The sequence below is a fragment of the Physeter macrocephalus genome, chromosome 8 (genome assembly GCF_002837175.3).
Source record: "Physeter macrocephalus isolate SW-GA chromosome 8, ASM283717v5, whole genome shotgun sequence".
Lineage (NCBI taxonomy): Eukaryota > Metazoa > Chordata > Mammalia > Artiodactyla > Physeteridae > Physeter > Physeter macrocephalus.
Window position 1 is genome coordinate 75,298,293 of NC_041221.1, and position 25,432 is coordinate 75,323,724.

The 25,432-nt window shown below is 41.4% G+C and overlaps 1 long non-coding RNA gene across 1 annotated transcript; it reads right to left on the reverse strand.

Annotated features, from left to right (window-relative positions):
- Nucleotides 1–3,317: 3,317 nt before the first annotated feature.
- Nucleotides 3,318–23,787, reverse strand: LOC102987701 (uncharacterized). Its single transcript, XR_008617990.1, has 3 exons — nt 23,756–23,787; nt 22,958–23,059; nt 3,318–3,472 (listed from the first exon to the last, which is right to left on the reverse strand). It is a non-coding gene; the product is annotated as an uncharacterized lncRNA (long non-coding RNA).
- Between the last annotated feature and the right edge of the window lie 1,645 nt (nt 23,788–25,432).

A 25,432-nucleotide genomic window follows, 5' to 3' on the forward strand; every position in this document is an offset into this window, starting at 1 on the left:
TTGGACCGGATCGATAGATAGATGTGGGTCTGATGACGTATAATACAATATAATGACAAAATATGGTGTGATATAATGGAACAGCGTCCAGAAAGGCACGTTTTAGGAACACAATAGAAGAACAGGTTCTACCCAGGGGCGTGGGAAGAGTCTTCCCAGGGAAGGTAACATTTTATTCATTCTTTCAACAAATAGTTACTGAACATCTGTTTTCTTCCTGAGGTTGTGTTGGGTGCTGGGATGATAAAAACAGTCTTGGTTGCCTATCTATAGAGGGAGAAGGGGACTCCTAGAGTGTATTCTAGAAAACAGGAACCCTATGAACAAGTATGGAAAGGGCATAGAAGTGAAAGGGTGACCAGGTAATGTTAGGGGCATGAAGGAACTTGAACTTAATCCTATAGGCAATGGGGAGGCAGGGAAGGATTTAAGGAGGAAAGTGGAATGATCTGATTTGTGCTTTCGAAGTTAATTAGTCACAAAGATTTCATTATTTAAAAAACAAAACCATGAAAGTACTAGAAAAAGACACAGGTAAACATTTATATAATTTTAACTTGGGGGAAAACTTTGTCAGTGTATGACATGGAAAAGTTAAAACCATACAGAAAAAGATTTGAATAGGTAAAGATTTAAAAGTTGTATACCACCAAATCACTATTAAAAGGACAAAAGTTAAAAAAAAAACTTTAAAAAAGTTAAAAAGCACAAACTCGGGAGAATTTAATAGCCTTAATAGCCTGAACATACAAATGGCTCTTACACAATAAGTAAGACAAAGAGCACCTCCTAGAAAATGGGCAAAAGAAGAAATTCAAACGTCCAATAAAACAGATAAAAAATATTCAAGTGCACTAGCAAGCGAAACATTCGATGCCATTTTTCATTTTTACCAGATTGACCAAAGGTTTTTTGTTGCTGTTGTTGTTTTTTGCGGTACGCGGGCCTCTCACCGTTATGGCCTCTCCCGTTGCGGAGCACAGGCTCCGGACGCGCAGGCTCAGCGGCCATGGCTCCCGGGCCCAGCCCCTCCGCGGCATGTGGGATCTTCCCGGACCGGGGCACGAACCCGTGTCCCCTACATCGGCAGGCGGACTCTCAACCACTGCGCCACCAGAAAAGCCCCTGACCAGAGGTTTTTTTTTTAAGAAGGTAGTGCCCAGTGTTAGTCGAAGGGCTAGAGAAACAGGCACTTTAAAGTACTAGTGGCTTTCAGGTGGTTTGGAAGAGCAATTTGCAATATGTGTTACAATGAATGGATACACTGACTCAGCAAATTTACTTTTAGAAATACATCTTAAATAAATAGATTCATTCACAAAAATCTTTGTTCCAAATGATTCATTCCAATGTCGCTTATAATAGTAAAAACAAAACAAAACCTAACACAAACAATGACCAAAAAACCCAGCAAGGAAACAATGTAAATGTTCCACCCTAAAATAAAGGATTGGTTAAAAATACTGTGGCCCAGCCATGTGCCATGTGACCAAGAGAAAAGATATGGTTCTATATTCACTGTCAGTGAAATTTGCCCACAGTAGATCACTAAAGAAGAATTGAAGATTATGGAGAACTATCGTAGCAGGAGCTCATTTTTGTAAATATATATTTTATATACATGTACACAAGAAAAATCTGGGAAAAAAGACAACAAAATATTGAATGTTATTTCTGATCAGAGTTGTTATTTTTTTCATCATGAGCGTCTTTATTTTCTCATTGTGCTTTAGGAAACATGAATTAATAAAAGAAATAAGTCAGCTACTGTAACAAAGTAAGACAACTCAGGTGCAAAAGCCTGAGGGCTTTGAGGAAGCCTTTGCCATAATCCAAGTAAGAAAATGAGAAAGGTCTGTGCTGGGCTCCAGCGGTTTCCAGACCCTGGCAGTACTTCAGAATCACCTAGGGAGGTATTAAAAAATACTAATTCCAAGGCACAACACAGACTAATTAATTTAGAGTCTCTGGCATGGCGTTTGTTTTAACCTCTGCTCCCCTAACCCCCTGACCCCTTCCAAGTGACTACAATGTGTGGCCGGAAATAAGACCACCACTCTCTAGGGCAGTGGCAGTTGGAAAGGAAAGAAGGATTTGATGTTTCGTGGCTGGGATCTCTGAACAGGATATTAATCGAAAGACACCCACGAAGCTAGCTTTAGTGGGTTTTCTTTCATTCCATGTAGCTTTCAAGGTCAAGTGTACTGCTGAGGAATGCAGAGGCACACTGAGAAACATCCTCTGTTGATCTCTCCAGGCTAAGCTGCCGCTGGCATTGCAGATTGGAGGCTGCAGCCAGTTTGGCACACGTGGGGTGCACCACTGCTGCAGGGACAAGGCGCCCATCTTCCCAGGGCCTGCATGTGAGCAGTCAGCGCTCCAGAGTACTGGCGACACAGAGAGCTGCACAGTTCGGAGAGAGGATGACATTTCATACACATATGTGAATGTGACTGTTACTTACATGATGCTTTTTTTTTAGGGGAGGTTTTGTTTTAAAGCTTGCTGGAGTTGGCGTTTCATTACTCATTGCAGTTTATGTAGGTGTTAGCTAACATTCCAATAACTGACTGTTTCCAGGAACACTACATGCAATAGCTTCCCTTAAGGCTTAAAAATTATGATTTGCTTTTAATTACTACCCTTCTGAGTAGGCATTACTCAAACGGGAAGGAAAACACATATTCTCACCAGTCTTGGATGTGAGAGGTTACTGAGGCAATTTGGAGAGATATCTTAAAAGATGTCAGGTAAATACAGGGGAATTTTAATACATGATATGCATTGACATTTTTATTCTAGCTAGCAACAGAGAGACTTTTGTACAGCTGGGGAAGAATTATATCAGATTTTGGCTAAGGATACAGGATTTTTCACTTCGTTTTGGATATAAATAAATAAATAAATAAAGCCATTATAAACAGTATTGAAATACGACTCATGCCTTCCATAATTAAACACCCCTTCTAAAAATAAAATTTACACAATCTGTCTGTCACTTTCTTTGGCTTTCATTCCAACACTAGTGGGAAGCAATGAGCTCTGACTGGAGTCAAACTTGGAAGTGATTTTGACTTTGCAGGAAGCAACAGTGTTGAGGCAGAGAACTTGACTATATCTTCTCTCCCGCTTGGGGTCAGTGTTTCAGTAGATGTCGGAGAGGCTGAGGAAGTAGGACGGGAAGTGGCAGTGCTTCCACCAAAGGTCAAAGGAGGATTAAGATAATGGCCTGCATCGCAGACCCAATGCTGACATCCCCCTTTAAAGTTCAGTGGTGTAAATACAGACTCAGAACCACTCCCCAAAGGCACAAGGAGGTCAGGAGCATTAGGGAGAGAGACAATGTGGGGAGTGGGAATGGGGGATTCATGGAGCAGCTCTGAAGTTCTCCTCCCAGGCAGTCTTTGACATCAAAGGGCATGTGTCTGCTTTGCATGGCAGGTGAAAGTGCTGTGCAGGTGACACCAGGCCTCTGGGAAGATTAGAAGAGAAATCGCTGAGCTTCAAATCATTGATCTTTCTGCTTCACTAAAACTGGTCCTCTCCCCCTGGGGTGTCGGTCGGTCCCAGCTGGGACTGACCACAGAACCCTGAGGGCAGAGGCTCAAGTCCTAATATGCCCACGGAGTGACTTCATAAACTCTATCGACATCATGTCCATTTTAATTTTTAAGGATATAAATAAAACTCAAACAACACTAAAAGGTATACAATAAGGAGTAAGTCTCCCTCTGTTCCCCTCCCTGTCCTCTAGACCCCCTTTCCCATGTCCCTTCCCTGGAGACAACCACTGTTTGTCATTTTTAGACATCCTACGAGAGATATTTTCCTCCTCATCCTCCTGAGCCTCCTTCTTTGTCTTTTCCCTCCCTCCTCCCTGTATATATATATATATATATATATATATATATATATACACACACATACATATATATACATACACACATATACATATGTACACACACATAAATATATGTGCACACTTTTTTTACACAGGTGAAAGTCGACTTTACACACTGTTCTCGGTCTTGCTATGTTCCCTTATGCTCCCTTGTGTTCACTTATCAATAGCCTCTGGAGATCATTCCACACAATTCCATATAGGACCTACTCATTCTGTGAATGTCTGCACATCACTCCATTGTAGAATTGGACTGTAATGTATTCAGCCAGATCCCTAACTGATAGACTTTAGATTTTTTTTTTTTCTTAACCTTTGTTAATGCTTCAACCAATGTCTTCACACAACTGCCTTTATGTGGGAACGTTTCTGAGGGATTAATTCTTGGACATAAAATTTCTGAATCAGAGTATATGCATTTAAATTTTTGGTTGATAGTGACACATTTTTATCCAAATATTGAGCTAATTTGCACCTTATCAAGAATGTATGAGAGCTTGAAAATATGTTAAGTAAAAGAAGCAGGTAACCAAAAGGCCACATATTATATAAGTCCATTTATAACGAAATGTCCAGAATAGGCAAATCCACAGAGATAGAAAGTGGATTGCTGGTTGCCAGGGGCTGGGGGGAGGGGACAATACGAAGTGACTGCTCATGGGTACAAGGTTTCTTTTTGGGCTGATGAAAATGTTCTGAATTTAGATAGTGGTGCTAGTTGCACAATATATTAAAATCCACTTAATTGTACCCTGTAAAAGAATGAACCTTATGTGAATTATATCTCAATAAAGCTGTTATTTTAAAGAAATGAATGAGGGCATCTGTTTCCCCCTCACGCTTCACAGTGTACGTTCAAATTTTTCCATCATCCTTCATTCTAATTATAACAGTCTTTCTCCATTCTTCCAAGGAGGTGGACCAAGCAGGAAATAAGTTGCAAGATCTAAAGGGCCAGCCGGGGATCTAAGGATTTGGGCTGTCAACTTTACAGTCTAACAACAGTGGAAATGACCGAGATGGCAAGAATGAAAATAACCAAGTTGTCAATAACTGTCAGGGAATTCAGCAGTCCTGTAGGAATGAGACTTAAAACAAAAATTCCAGAAAAGATGAAGGACACATTTCTCTCAGCCTAAACTGTTTTGAGATCTCCTTTTGTTTACTTAACTAAGGATCTCCTGAATCTCTTAACCACATCTCCTGAATGCAAAACTTCATCCAACAACCCAACCTGTCTCCAGTAGAAAATATATTTGAAGCCCTATGGACGTAAAAAAAGGCCTTGAAGCCAAATAAAAACTATTATTTTTGAACCCAATTCCAGAGCTACTGAAAGTCGGGCTGAAAAATTATCCATTGTCCATCTCTAACTGATATTTTCATCAAGGTGGGGTTCCTTGGGATTCCATTTCACCCCTCTTCACCTCTCACCTCTAGCTTAACCCTACTAAATTCTTCTTTTTCTATGATGTCTTATATTTCAACCTGCTTGTGACCTGTGGGATTAAGAGCTAAACACTCTTTAACAGGAGTAATCCCCTAAGTGGACATGTTTCCAAGACTGTTAGGCATTTGATCACAAAGGAAAGAAGAGAGAGATATGAAAGCAAAGAACATAGAGAGGTTGGAGATTTTCACCTTAGTAATAATTGATTGCAAAGGGGCTCTCCAAGCCAATATTTGCATGAAAATAGGCCTGTTCCTAGTTCCTAAGGATAAGCTCATTTTCTCTCTTCCTTTGAGAGACAATGTGCCCAAAGGCACTGAGCTCCAGCGAGGAAAGTCTTGATGCATTTGACATTTCCCAGTTTTTGATTCAGTTTCTGTGACTCTGATAATAAAAACAGCTAGCACCTGCAAAGAGAGCTTAATTAATATGTGGCAATCACGGGTGCAGGCACCTGACATTTATTGGTTCATTTCATCTTCATCAAACCCTATGAGGAAAGCATTCTTCGTACCACTGCTATGGACTGATTTGTGTGCCTCCCAAATTCATATCCTGAGGCCCCCCCTAACCCCACAATGTCTTGGTATTTGGAGGTGGAGCCTTCAGGAAGTAATGGGTTTCAGGAGGTCAGGAGGGTGGGGTCCTCATGATGGGATTAGTGTCCTTATAAGAAGAGACACCAGAGAGCTTGCTTCCTCTCTGTTGCAGGTGAGGGCATGGTGGGTAGGTGGCCAACTGCAAGCTAGGAAAAGTGCTCTTGCCAGGGAAACAAATCAGCCACTACCTTGATCTTGGACTTCTCAGCCTCCAGAATTGTGAGAAATAAACTCCCATCTAAACCACCTGGTCTGTGGTATTTCATTATGGCAGTCTGAGCTGACTAATACAACCACCATTTTACAGAAGAGGAAACTGAGACCAAGAGAAGTTAAGTAACTTGCCTACTAAGAACTAGAATGTGATAAAGGCAGGATTCAAACCCACTTAGTCTGGCTTCAGGGTCAGCGTTCTCCACTATGGTTGATTGCCTGTGATAAAGGCCACGACCTCCATGTGTTCTAGCCACCCCTCTTTCTGCCATCTTGAGACTCCAAGCACACCCTCCTTTAGACTGGAAAAAGATTGTGTTGTGCCCCCACTGAAGCCCTATTCACAGTGTTTCAGATGCCTTGTCCTCTACCCACCTGGGAGTCCTGTAAGGCCTGGGACTTTTTTTCACTTTTTCATCCCCTAGTACAGTGCCTGGGTAGGTGTTTAATAAGTCTTTATTTGAGTGAATATGTGGATAGTAAAGATGAAACTGCCTAACCTCAAGAAGTTTTACCAATAAGAAGAAATCACTGTGAGTTCTTTGAAAATAAGAACATTGTAGCATGGGAAGCTATTTTGGTAATAATGCAGCCAACCAACAGACCTGCTCAAGCAGTTGTCCAAGCCCCGAGGTGAGAGATTTTGTGCTGCTCTGTGACAGTCTGAATGGACTTGGGATAAGGCCAAAGGGACACCAGTTTTCTAGTGTGCTCTTGGCTCCTTGCTCATGGCAGTTCTGTTGCAGGTTGGATTGCTGCAGAAGCAGCCCCGAGGTTGTATGTAGCGGGCAGGATATTTATTAAGGGGTGTCCTTGACTTCCACACCTGTGGTTGCGGGGGAGCCTGCAGCAGGTGGGGATAGAGAAGGAAGATGTGATGCAGGGCCAGTGAGAGCCTTGGCCATCCCCGCGGGGAGCTCTTGAGTTAGGGTGGCCTTCCAGCTTGTCCTGAGTTGAGCCAGGTGGTCAGGTCTTCACACTCCATAATGTCTAGGCTACTAGGTAGGGGCTGCCTGGGAAGGGGCATGATCTTGATGGAGATGGCTCATTGCAGTGAGGCTTTCCCTGAAGGGGCCACCAGCTGAAGGCTGTCCACTGACAGATGCCCAGAAGCTGGGACAACAGGCCTTGTCTCACGGGGAGATCTGAGAGGTGTAGCCCGGGTCCTCCTCAGGGACCATACTTGAGAATGAGTGTTTTCGCAGCACAGGAGCCCAGCAGGCTGAGTTTTCTCCTTGTTACACAATGTTACTTTCATCTCTTGAGCCAGATTTCCTTTTATGATTCTTGGCAGACACCCAAAGATCTATGTCTGTGGAGGATCTTTTAAAAAGGTTTCCTTGCAGATTATCTCTTGTCTGAGATTCCCTTTTAAGAACACTCCGCCTCTGAGTCGACTTAGAATTTGTTGTCTCATCTTTCCTTTTATCTCAGAGGAAGGAAGTTCCCTTCTCCTTTGTCAGGTGATTTGCCCTCCTGTACCTTTGACCTGACCCTTCTTGACCTCCCACAGAGCCTTGTCCTCTCCATGATTCTCTCTCAAGCCTTTTCCGTCTCTTTCCTCTCCTGCACAGGGGAAAGCTCTAGAACATTATCATGTAGGTGATGGGGTCTTAGTAGGGGAGTAACACAATGACAATGGCATTTGGGGAGGAATGCTCTGGCAGCTGTGTTCCAGATGGGTCTGTGACTCTAGGCCTAGAAGCAGGGGGCAAGAAGTGAGCTGCAGCTCAGCTAGCAAAATACAATTTAACACTTATGAGCAGGTTCTTCTAGGAAGGCCTAGCTAATGATTCTTTGTTGCTTCTTACTCTGTGCAGCCCATTAGGGTAGTATCTGTAGGGAGTCTCATGGTGAAGTGGTGGAATGTGGTCTGGGGAGTTGTTCAGGCCTGGATTTGACTCCTTGCTAGGTCACTTCTAGCCGTGTCACCACCAGCAGTTCATTTACCTTCTCAGCCTCTGTTTCCTCATCAGGAACACATGGCTTAATAAGGCCTCCCTTAAAGGGTTGCTGTGAGGGGGACACTTGCTGGGATGACATAGATAAAGACCCTCGCGTGGTGTCCGGCACACAGTAAGCCCGGGTACACATCAACTGCCTCCCTGCTTTCAGGTGGTTCCATTAAGGCTGTTGGTTCAGAGAAAGCCCAGCTAGTCAGGAGCTGCCTCTCCTTTGGCTCTTTCTAACAAGTGGACCCAGTCACTTTCTGATTTTACATTGAAACCCAGTGTTCGAATCCCCAGCCTGCCTTTTTGGGTGAGACAGCTCCTTCTTTAATGGCAGTTGAGCAGTTGAGTTGGGTGAATGCAAGATTGAACAAATAAAAAACCCAGCAGGTAAGGAAAACTTAAGAAATGCTTTGTGTGCCCTGAACTCACATGGTTTGTGCTCTTCCACTCAAGGGTGACATGTTATTTCTGCTGTCACTACCGGACCGACTCTGACAAGACGGTTTCTTGGTGCTGAGAAGAGCCTAACAGGCTCTACCTGTCATTTGCCAACCTCCTAGAGCATACCAGTCTTAACCAATCGACTTTCTAAAAATTTGTCCCTGCCTTTGCAGTGTGCCTTAGAAGAGTTAAAATTCTTCTTATACTGTGAAACCTTCGAAATTTATCTTAAGTCAACAAGCAAAGAATTAGCTATAAGGAAGGGCAGAGCAAAAATCAACTTTATCAGGCAGTTGTATCTTAGGTGAAGAATTGGCCAGGGCTTTTTCCTCGTTTCAGTCGAAACTTCAATAACAGTAACAGAGAGTTAGAGGACAGCTAGATTAATGCTTGTACAGGCAAAAGGAAATAGCCAATATGCTTCATCAGATTAATCAAATACATATCTGTAAGTGAATTTTGAACAATGACTTTGCTTTGAGAAGTTGATTCTTGTTTTGGTTTGTTGTATGACTGCCTGATTTACTCTCTACCTTGTATGTCACCTGGTTTGTTTTGACAGTAGCCTGACAGGAGGCAGAGAAAATGCCACAGGCCAGGTGTCAGGCCTGGGACAGGACCCTGGCTTCGCTCCCTCGTGGTGGTGAAACCTGGGGCAAGTTACTCAATCCTCTGGACTCCATTTCTCCAAAAGTAAAATGGGATTTTAGTACTTATTTCTTTGGATTAGTGTATAAAGTATCACAGTGTATACAAACTGCCTGAAATGAAGTACGTATTAAAAATGCTGTAGGTCCTCTTTCCTTGCCTCCTAAATCCCAAGATATCCAGTGGTTTTTTGTGATGCGATATATGTCAGTTGCTACCATTTCCCTGTAAGTTACTACTTCCTGGTTACAGAATAGTCCACGCTTAAGTGCCACAAGCGAGTCCAGATACAAAGAGAGAAAATTGCTGAGGCAGTTTAGTTCAAAGAGTTTGAAGCCAGGCTCTGCCACTTACCAAACTTGTGACCTTGGGCAATTCCCTTAAGCGCTCTGTGCCTCAGTTTCCTCATCTGGAAAATGTGGATAACAAAACCCACCTCCTAGCGTTGCACTGAGGATTAAGTGAGTTCATGTATTTGAAGCGATTAGCGGGGTTCCTGGCAACTGTAAGAACTCTGTTAAGTGTTCGTTATTATTATTGCTGACTCTAGTAGACATGTTTGTGGCTGCCTGCTTACTCACAGCCCCCATCGTTAGGGACTGCCACCACCCACTACCCCTTCTGCCCCCAGTGATGTTTGTATTCCAAGTCACAGTTGTTTGGATCAGGAGTGGACGTCTTATGTGAGTTGGACAAATCAGAACCCTCTCCATGGTTTGGGACCTGTGAGCAATTGAGCCAGTGAGCTGTGGGTTGCTGAGCTGAAAGGTTGCGTAGATTCAGGTCTGAGGCCATTATCTGAGCTCTGATGGGTAGACAGAAAAAGCTTTTCTGCTAAGAGAATTAGAAAAGCGGGGGCAGACATGAGAGAAGATCAGAGAGGAGAAACTACATGGCCCAAAAGAAATGGTGCGAAGCCTAGGAACGTGAGTTTTCCGGTTCCTGAGACCAGCCTATGCCGAGCGCTCTGGGCTTGAATTCCTGAGAGCGCGATCCTTACACTACCACCTTCCAGTGCCAGCCCCTTCCTTGGCTAGTTTAAGCAGTCCTCTCTGTTCTGTGATGAAAACACTGAACTTCAGCAGAAAACGGTCTGCATCCGTGGTCTACAAATGTTTTTTGCTCACATTGTTGCAGAATTTTGAAAAACTATGTATCCCCACACATTTTCAAGTTGACATCTAAAATTTCTATTTTCAGTTTAAATATCATACATTATAGAATATGAATATGTGCATTGATTGCAAGCTATTACTCATCATATTTATATGCTGCGTTATATTATGTGCGGCTAAGAAAGAAAAAATACTGTCAAGCTATGACCTACCATCATTGTAAGATGCACCCTAATTCCAGAGATATTAAAATGTGAAAAAAAATTGTGTCTCTTAGAATCATTGAAATGCAGTCATTCCCAAGGATATCATTGCCTTTCTTCTTTAAAAACCAGAGAAAGGCTTTTGGGAACACAGGCATGTTAGTCTCAGACCAGATTAATTTTAGGAAAAAGTACAGTCAGAAATTGAGGATCTGGGAGAAAAAAAAGTCTCAGAACTGTATGTGATCACACAGCCCTTGAAAAACATGTATCTGTATGAGAAAATCACTGGTTTACATGTTTGTTTATAAAAATAGTTTCTTCTTTGCTTTCTTTCTTTAAAAAATATTGTTAAATATTATTAAAGCTATTAGAACAGCAGTAAAGGGAATTTTGAAAAAGAAAAAATTTACCTTTTACTGGACAAAATACTGTCTACGCTCCCTACTAGACAGTGGTCTTAGTAAACCTGGAGATTCTCCTTTGCCATGTAACTTATTTACAGGTTCCAGGGATTAGGGCATGGACATTTTGAGAAGCCATTATTCTGCCTACTATAGACCTTAAAATCAGTTCGAGTACCACTATATTCCCCGTTTTTTTTCTAGAAAAAATAAGAGGACCATTTGGTGTTATTATCATTCCATGTTGTTTGCCTGCCAACAACACACTGGGCTCTCCACTGAAACATATTTTGGAACAGTCCTGTTCAATGTGCTTACAAATGTAATTATTGTTAACATTTTCAATTATTTAACATTTACCGAGCACCAACCATGCTCTAAGCACTCTTCGAAACATACAATTAGTCATGGTTGATGCCCAAAGGGCTTACAATTTAAAATTAGACAAGTCTAAAATCTAAGAGATGCAAACATCTATACCTAGCAACACTTCGTGAAAGAATTGACTGTCCCAGACAAGTCAGATGTAGTGCTTTGTGTTATGTATTCCCCAAACTCACCTTTACTCCCACGAGACCTAGAAATATACACTCTTCAGAAAATACACATTGAAACATTAGGTAAGACAGGAAAACAATATTGTGTAAATGCCGCTTACAAGCACATTTTTTAAAGTTTGGGACATCTGCCTTGCTTTCTTATTTCAGATCTTATGACAAACAAGATTTTTTGTGTGTGTTCCACGATCAGTAGGATTCAACTATGAAAAGAAAATATCTCACAAAAGATGCACAGTATAAAATTTAATTGCTAACTGGAGAAAGAAATTTTCAAAAGGTGCTGTTCAGAATGACAAGCCAAGTTCTTGGAGGCCCAGAATCATCATCTAGGAGACCATTTCACACTATAGCCTAAGAGCATGCAGAAACCATTTTTACAGTTTAGATGATTGAAACAACCACTGTGTTAATGTCTTCTTACGGCAGGTGGCTGAAGTAGAAACTCCTTTTGCCTATAACTCCTTAAAATAAGAAAAGGGGGAGCATTTCTGTAATGCCATGTGTCTGTGATCATTGGCTTTTCCCCAATGTTCCTCCAAGGTGTCAGGTACTGTGGAAGCATCAACCTACAGCTGCAAGGAAAGGAAAGTCATAATGTTGCCTAAAGAACAATGGCATGGCGCTCCCCTGTCAGGATGGCTGATGAGGGTTTGAACAAACCTGGCTGACCTGGCTGATTGGCACTTTGTGCTCAAGCATGGGTGGAGGCTCCACCTGTTCTCACCACAGAGCATGGGGCTACCATATTCAGGGGTGTTACCAGTGCATGCCAACAACATTTGGATGTACAGGACAGATTGCTACCTACATTAAAATAACTTAGTGTTCATCTGACCGTCTTCCCAGAATTGACTAGTAAATGAAAAGGCTGGAACATGGCCTTTTGTTTCTAGGTACCAGTGCTCTTGTTGGAAGGAGACACGACAGCCAGTTTTACCCTTTTTGCACTTTCCCAGCAGACTGAGCATGGTATCTCCACCCATACTGAGTCAGTTTTTAAATTGCTTGAGGCTACTTCCCTCTGACTATACAATGACACTGCCTGGGTTTAGCTCCATCAAACTAGACTACATTCTCACACCATGTACAAAAATAAACTCCAAATGGATTAAAGACTTAAAGGTAAGACCTGAAACCATAAAAATCCCAGAGGAATACATAAGCAGTATACCCTTTGACGTCAGTCTTAGCAATCTCTTTCTGGATCTGTCTCCTCAGGCAAGGGAAACAAAAGCAAAAATAAACAGATGGGATTACATCAAACTAAAAAGCTTTTGCACAGTGAAGGAAACCATCAACCAAACAAAAAGGCAGCCTACTGAATGGGAGAAGATATTTGCAAATAATATATCCAGTAACAGGTTAATATCCAAAATATATGAAGAACTCATACAACTCAACCTCAAAAAAACAAACAACTAGATTTTAAAAATGGGCAGACGCCCTGAATAGAAGTCATTATTCTGCCTACTATAGTTTTCCAAAGAAGACATACAGGTAGCCAACAGACACAAAAAAAGACCCTCACCATCACTAATCATCAGGGAAATGCAAATCAAAACTACAATGAGCTACCACCTCACAACTGTCAGAATGGCCATCATCAAATAGACAACAAATAACAATTGTTGGTAACGATGTGGAGAAAAGGGAACCCTGGTGCACAGTTGGTGGGAATGTAAATTGGTGCAGCCCCTAGGGAAAACAGTATGGAGGTTCCCCCCAAATTAAAAATAGAACTACCATATGATCCAGCAATTCCACTTCTGGGTATTGAAGTGGAATATGCTTTTTGAAAACAAAAACACTAATTAGAAAATATATATGTGCACCCCTATGTTCACTGCAGCATTATTTGCAATAGCCAAGACGGGGAAGCAGCCTTAGTGTCCATTGATAGGTGAATGAATAAAGAAGATGGTTATATATAATGGATTATTATTCAGCCAAAAAGAAAAAAAGAAAGAAAAAGAAATCTTGCCATTTGTGACAACGTGGATGGGTTTAGAGGGTATTATGCTAAGTGAAATAAGTCAGACAGAGAAAGACAATCACTGTTTGATTTCACTTATATGTGGAATCTAAAAAACAAAACAAAACAAAATGAAAACAGACTCATAGATACATGGAACAAATGGGTGGTTGCCAGAGGGGTGGGTGTGAGGTAAATTAGGTGAAGGGGATTAAGAGGTACAAACTTCTGGTTATAAAATTAGCCTCAGGGATGTAATATACAGCATAAGTAATATAGTCAATAATATTGTCATAACTTTGTGTGGGAACAATGGTTACCAGACTTATCATGATCATTTTGTAATGTATGCAAATGTGAAGTTACTATGTAGTACACCTGAAACTAACATAATATTGTACAACTATATTTCAATTAAAAAAATGTATATATACTGTATATTTGAAGAGAAGGTATGCTCAGGCAGTCACTGAACATATTGTTTTGATCCTCTAAGGAAGCACTATCTGATAGGAATGTAATTTGAGCTGCATATGCAATTTCAAATTTTCTGCTGGCCACATAAAAAAGGAAAAAGAAAAAGGTGAAATAAAATTTAATAAAACATTTTATTTAACTCAAAATTAAAAATTAAAATAAAAGTAAAAATAAAATATCACCAAAGAAGACATACAGATGGCAAATCAGCAAATGAAAAGATACTCTACACTATATGTCATCAGGGCACTACAAATTACAACAGTGAGATACTACTACATATTTATTAAAATGGCTAAAATCCCAATCATTGACAACACCAGTGCTGGTGAGGATGCAAAACTCTCATTCATTGCTGGTGGGAATGCAAAATAGTACAGCCACTTTGGAAAGCAGTTGGGCAGTTTCTTACAAAATAAACATTTTCATACCATACAATCCAGTAATTGTGCTCCTCAGTATTTACCCAAATGAGTTGAAAACTTATGTCCACACAAAAACCTGCATATGAATGTTTACAGCATCTTTGTTCCTAACTGCTAAAACCTGGAAGCAACTAAGATACTGTTCAACAGGTATGGATATACAAACTGTGGTACATCCATACAGTGGCATATTATTTAGTGATAAAAAGAAATGAGTTATCAGGCCACAAAAAAGAAAACCATGGAGGAACCTTAAATGCATATTGCCAAGTGAATGAAGCCAATCTGAAAGGCTGCGTCCTATATGATTCTAACTATATGACATTCTGGAAAAGGCAAAACTATGGATACAGCAAAAGGCTCACGGATTTGGGAGGAGGGAGGGATGAATAGATGGAGAACAGAGGATTTTTAACTGTTTAATAGTTTAACTGTTCTGTATGACCAGTGGATATATGTCACTACACATTTGCCAAAACCGATAGAATATCAAACTCAAAGAGTGTATCCTAATGTAAACTGTGGACTTTAGTTGATAACAATGTATCAGTACTGGCTCACCAATTGTAAGAAATGTATTGCACTAAGGCAAGATGGTAATAGTAGGGGAAACTACGTCGGGGTCGGGGGTGGGGTGTGTGTGAAGGGATTAATGGGAACTCTGTAGTTTCCTCTCAAATTTCCTGTAAACCTAAAACTGCTCCAAAAAGTACATTACTTAAAAAAAAAAAAAAAATCACCATTTCAACATGTCATTAATATAAACTTTTTCCAAGAGATATTTTTGTACAAAGTTTTTGAAATCTCGTGTGTACATTTTATACTTACAGCCCATCTCAATTCATCAGAGCCACATTTTAAATGATCAGTAACCACATGTGACTAGTGGTTACTATATTGGACATTGGAAATCTCAAAGTTTTAGTTAGATTAGAGATTAAAGGAAAAATACATACTTGAAAATATTTTACCTCCAAAAACAAACTCACATAATCTGGAGAATGCTGTATGTCACACACAGTTCTCTAACAGCAAAAACGTATCAAGATTGTCTCAGTAATCCCCTCGCCAACAGTTTTTAAAGAATAAAAGCAAACGCAAATCCAGTCTGACGACTTGCTCGACGGGGTGATTAAGACGTATGGGTGAGCATAAAGCAAGATTTCCTCCTACAATCAGTCTTCCAGTGACCTTCATTAAGGACAAAGAGCATTTTAATGGATGAAGCCTTCATCTTTAATAAGCCTTTACTCTGTTATTTCCTATGGAACCATTCATTAGATTTACAAAACAATGGTAGCTGGCTAATGACGGAGCCGTGGTCAGAACCCCAGGGATAGCCTATGTCACCATTAGCGCCTCAAGGCAAAATGTCACTTGGTCCACCTCGTCCAATCCAGTCAAGAAGACTTTGACCTATAATTGCATGCAGAGTTCAAGAGCTCAAGAGGTTACAGATGGGGGTGAGCGGATCCGTGATTTGCATCTTTGTGTCAGCTTGAGAAGAGGATGTGTGAGAGCATAAACAGAGATGGAGACGGGCAAGGGTGAGCATTTTGCTTCTGCTTCCAAATGATATTCCTGTTTATTAGTGACTGCTTTAGGGAAAGTGTGTTTGTTTGTTTGTTTACTGTGTCGACAAAAAAATTAATCAGTAGATCTAAGAAAGAAATGGAAAATTTTACTGGAGCCAAATTGAGGATTATAACCCAGAATAGCCTCTCAGATAGCTCCGAGAACTGTTCCGCCTGTTAGAGGTCAAAGCACAGTTATTTAAGATTTTGAGACAGACATTAAATGTACGTCATATGTACATTAAATGACATATTATTGACAGTTTACACAATCGAGGTTTACACATACAAAACGTGGGTCATCATGGTCCCATACAAGATTAAGCGGAAAGGTTATCTCCTAAGGAGTTATCTTGTTGATGCTAGGAGAATATTGCTCTTTACGGTTGAGCAGGTTTGAGCGGGGGCAGGGGAGGGGGGTTTGGTCGATGCATAATGCAGATACACAATGCACAGTAGAGAGGAGAGAGGAAGCCAAAGGGCAGAGAAAAATGTTTATGTTCAAATTTTCCTTGACTTGCCTTAGAGTATCAATTTTTCTTTCATCAGTTGTTTAAATATATTTTTATTTTGGAATAATTTTAGATTTACCAAAAAGTTGCAAAGATAGTACAGAGAATTCCTGTATCCCCTCACCTAATTTCCGTTTACATAACCACGGTGCACTTGTCCAAACTAAAAAATCAACATGACACTTTACTATTAGTTAAACCGCAGGTTTTGCATTGACTTTTCAAAAAAATCTCAGCAGGAAGAATCGTGTAAAAAATGAAATATCAAAGCACCTTTTGATTTAATTTTAACAAAACAAAACAAAACTATTTGGGAGAGAAGATGGATAGAAATGAGGATGACTCAACTTCCCAGTAGGGACATGCACATGAACTTGCATCATTCAAGTCAGATCAAGGCGACTTTCTTCAAGAAGCCTTCTCGGATTTTACGGCAGTAGTTAGTGTTCACATTAGAGGACAAAGCTCTATGACACTTTCCATGTTGCATCACCTGGAACTAACAGACACTCAACTGCCAGCTGAAAGAGGGAAAGGACCCAAGTGTTCAAGGAGAAATTATTACACCTTCCCCTCTCTCCTTCTTGCCAGCCCCATCCCCTAGTCTGTGCTAACTCATACGCTTTCAGAAAGTATCTCTGAAGTCTTTATGCATGAGGAAAATCAGTCCTTTCCTTTCTGGATTATTGAAAGGGAGCTATATATCTCTGAAGATGTATAGTTTAGGAATCGTCATAGATAACACATCTTTGCGCCCTTAGGTAAAGCTATTATTACTCTAAAGTGAATTCAGGGGGAATTGGGCTTACTCAGTTTACTACTGACTGTAAATTCAACCAATATAAAAAGATGAAACTAATTAGAAAAGATACATGCACCCGAATGTTTATAGCAGCACTTTTGCAATAGCCAAGACATGGAAGCAACCTAAGTGTCCATCAACAGATGAATGGATAAAGAAGATGTGGTACATTTCTACAATGGAATATTACTCAGCCACAAAAAAGAATGAAATGTTGCCATTTGCAGCAACATGGATGGACCTAGAGATTATCATACTAACTGAAGTCAGAAAGAGAAAGACAAATAGCATATGACAGCACTTATATGTGGCATCTAAAAAAATGATCCAAAGAACTTATTTACAGAACAGAAACAGACCCACAGACATAGAAAACAAACTTATGGTTACCAAAGGGGAAGGGGGAGAGGGATAAATTAGGAATTTGGGATTAATAGATACACACTACTATATATAAAATAGATAAACAACAAGGACCTACTGTATAGCACAGGGAACTATATTCAATATCTTGTAATAACCTATAGGGGAAAAGAATCTGAAAAAGAACGTATACATACATATATAATGTACAACTGAACCACTTTACAGTGCACCTGAAACTAACACAACATTGTAAATCAACTATACTTCAGTAGAAAAAAAAAAATTCAACCAATATAGCTTGAGTACATGCCATGTATTTGGCTCTGTTCTAGGTGTGCTCTGAGGGCCACTCCTATGGGAACACTGATACACAGGATGTTTCTCTATTAGACTCAAAAGTTCCCTGATGATAGGGATGGAGAGAACTGTGTCTTATTTAATCTCTCTTATCCTTAGATCCTCAATACCTAAAATGTCCCTCAATGTCTGGTAGATGCTCAGTAGTGTTACTGAATCAATAATAGATAAATAACTGTTGAATGGGCAGATGGTTGAATGAATGAATACATGAGTTCATAGATGAGTGATTCCTGATCACTGCCCTTAAGGAGATTACATTCTGGAAAGAGGCAGAGAGGGGCAAGCACACAAATGATCATGATGCATGGTGGAATGAGGTAAGGACCATCAGAGGTGAGCCTGCTAAAAGAAAGCACTGTTTAGGTTTAGGTGCAAATGGCAAGTCCTGGGAATGTAAGCAGAAGTAAGTAGTACTTGAGATTGTCCAGGAGGATGGATAGGATGTCATAAGCAGGGATGGGATAGGAGATGAGGGAGGACATTCCAGCCTGAGAGAACAGAGTGAACAGACATGGCCAGGTAGAAAGTCACTGAGGAGTTGAGTTTGGATAGCTTATATGGCATGTGCAGGTCAGGAAGGGAAAATAAACAAGATTCGCAAACTGGGTCCTCATCATATGGGTCTTGGATGCCTGGGTTTGCTAATTTGGAAGTGATCACAGACAAATCATGAGGAGAAGCTGGCTTCTCACGGGGGCTGTGAGGTTTGTTTAAGCACATCTTCCAAAAACATGATAGTTCTAAGGAAAAAGGTGGAAGTGCAGGAAAGAAAAAAAATTTGTGATAATATGATGATATAATTTGTCTTTAAGTTCTGTGATGACAAATCAGAATTCTCCTATGTTTGTAATGTAGGAGTCCATGCTCTGATTAAATCACTCTATCTGCCCTGCCAGTAACATGCAGAGAAAGCCATTGACGCAGTTTTGTTAAATAAGCAATTAAAACAGTAGTAAGTTTTGAACTTAATGCCTTTTTTTTTTGCGGTACGCATGCCTCTCACTGTCGTGGCCTCTCCCGTTGCGGAGCACAAGCTCCAGACGCGCAGGCTCAGCGGCCACGGCTCACGGGCCCAGCCTCTCCGCGGTACGCATGCCTCTCACTGTCGTGGCCTCTCCCGTTGCGGAGCACAAGCTCCAGACGCACAGGCTCAGCGGCCACGGCTCACGGGCCCAGCCTCTCCGCGGCATGTGGGATCTTCGCGGACCGGGGCACGAACCTGCGTCCCCCGCATCGGCAGGCGGACTCTCAACCACTGCGCCACCAGGGAAGCCCAATTCCTTTTCTTTATATGTTACATTAAAAGCGGTGTGATTAAGCTGACCTGGGATTTCTGAACAGAAGCTGAACAGTCGACTTCACATTTTTAAGAAGGGAAAGATACATGCTGAGTTGCGACATGTACTGCTCATGGAGTCCCAAGGGTAAACTGTGAGCATCTCCTGGGGGCAAAGAGTCCTTAGTGAGAGCAAAGAAGGCTCATGAGCATCACATTAATGTTCTGTATTTCAAGACATTCCACTGCCGTGGAGTACCTCTTTAAGCTTCTCTGAACATCTTCTTTGGCAAAGACACACTGAACCACGTTGCTGGGTGGTTCCTGTTTATTTCCCTTTACAGGGGCCTCTTCTGCTGCTCTTACTGAGTGCCTGGCTGGCTACTCTGTGACCCGCAAAGCCCCTCGGTTCCCAGCTCCAGGCTCGCCTGGTGTAAAGACAGATGCTCTCATGGCAGTAATGGCTAGATGTGCTGTGTTTGCACATCTGCGGTGGCCTTTTGAATTGAGTTTCGAGCGCAAGCCAGGCAGCCCCTCCTTTATTTTCACTGTCACACCATTAAAGGAAATGAGATTATGGCACAAATCATCATTCACATGACTCTGACCTAGAAGGTTAGGGAGATATTGCCGAGATAATTCCACAGCCGCCATGCCCCTGACAATAATTACAATGTGACCACAGGGGATCGCCTTCTAATAGGCTTTTGTTCAGTCAATTCAGAGTCTGTTGTGTGCTCTGAGTTTGGATAATTAAAGTTGTGTCTCAGAAGCCACATGTGGTAGTTCATAATTATGTAGTCGAGTCTAAGAGGGAACTGAGGTGACTGACACCTGTGCTGGCGTGAGGAACAAGGGCCCTGGTGACGAGGAAGAGAGAGACCAGTCCCCTCACTGAGGAAGCGGGAGATGGCATTCACTCCATAGCATCCACTGCTTTATTTATTTTAAAACGAAAATGAGTAATTATAGCCCTTCCCAGTCCAATTACTCACCCTCCAGTGGGATTTTGCTAACCCTTTCCTGTAGCCTCCAACAAAAGAATGGGAGCTGACTGGACAGGGGAGAAAATACAAATGGCTTATTGAAACACCAGCATGGTTTAATTATTTAATCATTTGCATGTTGAGAGATTTGCATAAAGGCAGGAAAAGGCCCATGTTGGAATTTGGCCTGTATCTCCCCCTGTTTCTCACTGGAGCAAAGATCTCGAAGTGTGGCCTTGTTTTAGCTCTTGAATTTTAGAGAAACGTGAACTTTGGAAGGCTTAGATTTGTTATTTCGAGGACACAATATTTGAAAGGAAAATAAACCCAAAGACCATATCCTGCTGGGCCATGTTTCCCAAGTCAGTCTATGGCTGTCCGAGAAGCAAAGTAGTTGCTTTTCCCCACCACGCGGGACACCCTTGGAGAATCATTCTCCTGAGCAGGATGAGCAGACTGCCGGGTAAGTGGGTGCCTTTTTAGCACTCTCAGACTGGGTCCCAGATTTTCTAGATTCATCACATAAGAGATGTTGAAATGTTAGTATAGGACATCTTTTATCTGAAGTCTTTAGACTGTTTAGCAGATTCTTGGAATATACGTGTAAAGGGTTTTCAATTTCTGAGCCTTGAAAGTAGATTTCTGCTGTGTCCTAACCTGAGATATCTTTTCCTCCAGATTTTGCCAGGTAGAGAAAAAGCCTTCCCTTCTTCCAAACACTGTTTCCCCTTTTGAAGCACAGCAGATTAATTCTTCACCCAATGTGGGAACAACAATTGCTATTCAAAACACTGCCCTTTCCTCAGGCTTTGCCTTCATGAAAATGAAACATATTTCGTACTGAGCACCATATGGTGTTTGGGAAGGGTGGACACGCAGATGCTTCCTAATTAAAGCATTCAGGTTTGTCATGAGAAATGGCAGCCACAGATGACTTTGGCTGGGCGCGTGTCCGGGAGGGGGTGGGTGGGAAGGGATCCCGGAGTGTGGATGAAGTGGGAGGCTGACGCCCAGCTTTTTCAAGCACAGGCTCTGATTGGTCCTCGGGGAACAGATAATGGCAAGAGGCAGTTAATTTGAAGATAATTGAGAGATCTCTTTCCTGTCTTCACACAATAAACCAAGGTGCCGGGCCTCAGCTGGCACTTGCACTCTGGCAGGAAGAAAAGGGCCCGGAATGGGTCTGCTAAAGCTGCCACCTCATTTTCACGTCTCACACAAAGCTGGGAAACGCCTCTCCCGGCCTCCCTCAGCCCCAGATGCTGGTGCCCATGTTTATTGTTTCAACACATCAGACCATAAATAAAAGTTTCCAAAGAGAGAGGCCATCAGAGGAATGGGGATGGTCTATTCTTTTGGAAAACAAGGGCCGTGCCTCTAAAAAGCCAAGCTCACTGACCAGTAAGAAGAGACGTGCCCTCTTAGATGGTGGGTTTTCTTGGAGAAGGTGAACTAGTTTTTTGTACCTTTTTTTTTCTCAGCATCCTTAGTGCTCCGCGCAAAACTCTTTCCAAACCACTGAAGTCCAGGAATCGTGAGGGCCCTTCTCAGGTTAACTCAGACACTCATCTGCACACTTCTGCGTGGACAGGAACCACAGAGGTATCCCAGGCAAGGAATGGACTTAAAGGAGCCTCTCCCATTGCCTTAGCAAGCTGCGCTGAGAGGAGGAGGAGCGGGTCAGAACAAGTAAGGGGCTTTTTTTTTTTTTCTTTTTGAGGGATCCTTCCCTCTGTCCTGCCTGCCTTCCCAGCCCCTTTTCATTCTCTTTTGGGGCAACTTGCTTATAAATTCTAGGAAACCCTTAAGCCAAGTAGGTGGAAAAATAATCTGATTTCCTCTTTTAACACACAGAAGGCCTGGATATAAGGGCTACCTAAGTGTGAAAAAGAATGCTGCTCTTTTTCTCAGGACTGGGAAACTTAACGGTGTCAAGCATATGGGCATGACAATGATAAAGAACTTAAAAAAGTGAAAAGAGCCACGTTCGACAGATTTATTCCTCATCGGTAAAGAAAAAGATTTGAAGGAGTGAGCATACAGGCAAAGAGGAGTGGTGGGGGCAGACTAAATGAGAAAGCCAGTCAGGGGAAGCTTAATTAGGTGATTAATGCAGGATGGCTTGGGGCTTATTAAAGGTAGCTAGACAGCTGGGTTTGTTAATCTGATTTGAAATTTTTTTGGCATAAAATACATTTTTCTGTTGTTCTGGTAAGTTGGGGCCAAGTAAGGTTTTCTTCCCTCTGAGCAAGAGGGTTGTGACGGTCTCCCCATGGAGGGCTATCTTCCAGCTTTTTTCTGGGGGGTACTGTACAGGTGGAAATATTGGTCTCTATTGTCACTTCTGTACTGTAGTTACACAGAAAAGGCAGAGTGGGGAGAAACTGCTAGGACCATAGAAATAAAGAATAGTAAAATGAAAGGTGACAATTTCCATTTATCAAATGAAACCATAAAGAAAGCAAAGAGATAAGATCCAAACTTGCAGAAGAGATTTCCAACATATAGACCAGCAAGTGTTTAGTATCAAGAATACAGGTATGAAATCGACAACAACAACAACATAAATAACCAAATCGAAAAACTAGGTAAATCACAGAAATGGACATCTTATGGCAAAGGAAACACAAATAATGGATATGTACAGGAAAAAAATGCTCAATTTCAGAAGTAGGCAGGAAACACAAATTAAACCCAAATGAGAACCTATTTTATACCCACCAGATTGGCAAACAATTGAGAAGTTTGACATCAAGCACTGACACGAGTCTGGATGAAAGGATCGCTTCTGTGCTCTGGAGTGTTGGCGCAGGTCCCATGACCCTGGAAAATGATTGGGTTTAATTGACTCACCCAGGAATTCTAGTCCTGGACATATCCTCTAGGTAATTTCTAGCACATCTACAAGTGGTCATAGCACACTGTAAGAGCAAAAATTATCTAAACAATCCAAAAGGTCATCAGTAGGCAAATTTAAGAACAGATAGTGATAGTAGAGTACCACACAGCAGTGAAAATGCATAAATTAGAACTACACACATGATGCAGAATCTCACAAATATTGAGTAAAGCAGAGAAAAAATAAGTTTTACAAGATTGCATATAGAATGTTACCATTTTTATAAAGTCCAAATCAAGCCAATTCAATTAGCAAATACTGAACCATTGCTCCTAAGGAAAATATACATCCCCACCCCCGCCTCAAACAGATTATAGTTTTATTATATAATATAATTTAAAATAATTTATTATATAATAAAATAATATAATTTATTATATTATATAATATAATTTATTGTATAATATAATATATATATTATATTATATATTGCTCTTCAATTCCAAGAGCAACTCATCTGGTGGATTCTATTTTCTTTATTTTACAAAAGAGAAAATGAGGTTCAGAGTGTGACATGACGTGCCAAAGCCCCCACTACTAACTGCAGAGCTGGGATTCAAACCCCCTTCAACTGACCCCAGGGCCGGAGCTTTTTTCCCCCATGCTGCACTGTCCCCTACCTCTTCATCCTCTGCTCATCTGTGTGAGAGCTGAAACAAAGCACAGTGTCTTCTTGATTGACCCCAGATGGGGTCGTGCTCATCTGAGTCATCTGGGTGACTCAGATTTTTCTCTGCTTTGTGGATGTCCACTAATGACTGTGAAAGTGCTAATTCATTCTGTCTGGCTGCTGTCTACCAGGTTAATGGACACATATAGTTACGTAGTGAACACTTTGCAGATATAACCCAGTCTCCTTATATGCAGGGGTGTGTGTGTGTGTGTGTGTGTGTGTGTGTTCAAACAAAAATATAAACATTGAAATCATGGAGTGGGATGATCCCTCTTGATCTAAATAATCTTATAAATTTTTCCTCTATAGTCTCCACCACATAGTACATTTAAGACGGGAGAAAGATATTAAGTATAATGATACTTAACACTCTCAGAGAAAAGGACAAAGCCCCAAGTAAATACACATATGAGCTTTCCCTCTCTTTATTATGAAAAGAAAGTATGTTATAATTTTTATTTGCTTTTGAGAGGAAATTTTAAAACCAATTTCTCCCTAATTATTAGAATTGAGAGGAGAGGATAGTAGAGCCATGAATAGCCAACATGTCTACAAACACCAAGAGACTTTTCTGTAGATCGACAATAATGCTACAAAATAAAATGGAAAAATATCCCACCCACCATAGCAGTAAAAGATATCACACAGTTAGAAAACCTTAACAAGAAGTGTGACACCTAAATGAATAAAATAATGCAACTTTATTGAGAGACATAAAATAACGCTTGAATATCCAAAGTCACGCACTAGATGGCTAAATGGCAGTGTTGCTTGTTATGAACATGTTAATTCCTCACAAATTAATTTATAGTTCTGAGACAATCATGATTAAAATCCCAGAGGGCTTTTTGGGGAAAAAAACAGACAAAATTATTTTTAAAGTAAACTACAGGTGTAATGAGTAATGAATAGCTAAGAAAATGTTGAAAATGAAGAATATTTCTGGATCCAGTGTACCCACAGTGGGTCACCATGACCTGTGGCTGCATCTTCTAGTATCAACCCTAGAGAAATTAGTGGAATAAGAAGAAAGCAGGGATTTCTGGTTAGTTCCAGAAAAAAAAAAAAAAGCGAGAAATCCTTAGGGAGAGTGAAACCTCTCTGTGTGTGTGTGTGTGTGTGTGTGTGTGTGTGTGTGTGTGTGTTGGGAGTGGAGGGCCTGAGGAGGTGGTGGTGGCTGCAGGCAGGACACAGGGCCTCCAGAGGCACCTGGGAGAGGATAGATTGGAGAGACAAAGCTCTGTTTTCCTGTGTGGTCTCAGGATCATCCTTACCGCCCCCAGGGCTGTAGAAACAGGCCCTATAGCTCAGGCCACTGGCATCCCAGTGATAATCAGGGCAACAAAAACCCTACTGGGAAGAGCAGTTAATGAAAGAACATTTATTCTCTCCCTCTTTTTCCAAATCCCCAAATTTGGTGAATTTCCCTATTTAAAAAACTGCCTTCGGGCTTCCCTGGTGGCGCAGTGGTTGAGAATCCACCTGCCGATGCAGGGGACGCGGGTTCGTGCCCCCGTCCGGGAAGATCCCACATGCCGCGGAGCGGCTGGGCCCGTGAGCCATGGCCGCTGAGCCTGCGCGTCCGGAGCCTGTGCTCCGCAACGGGAGAGGCCACAACAGTGAG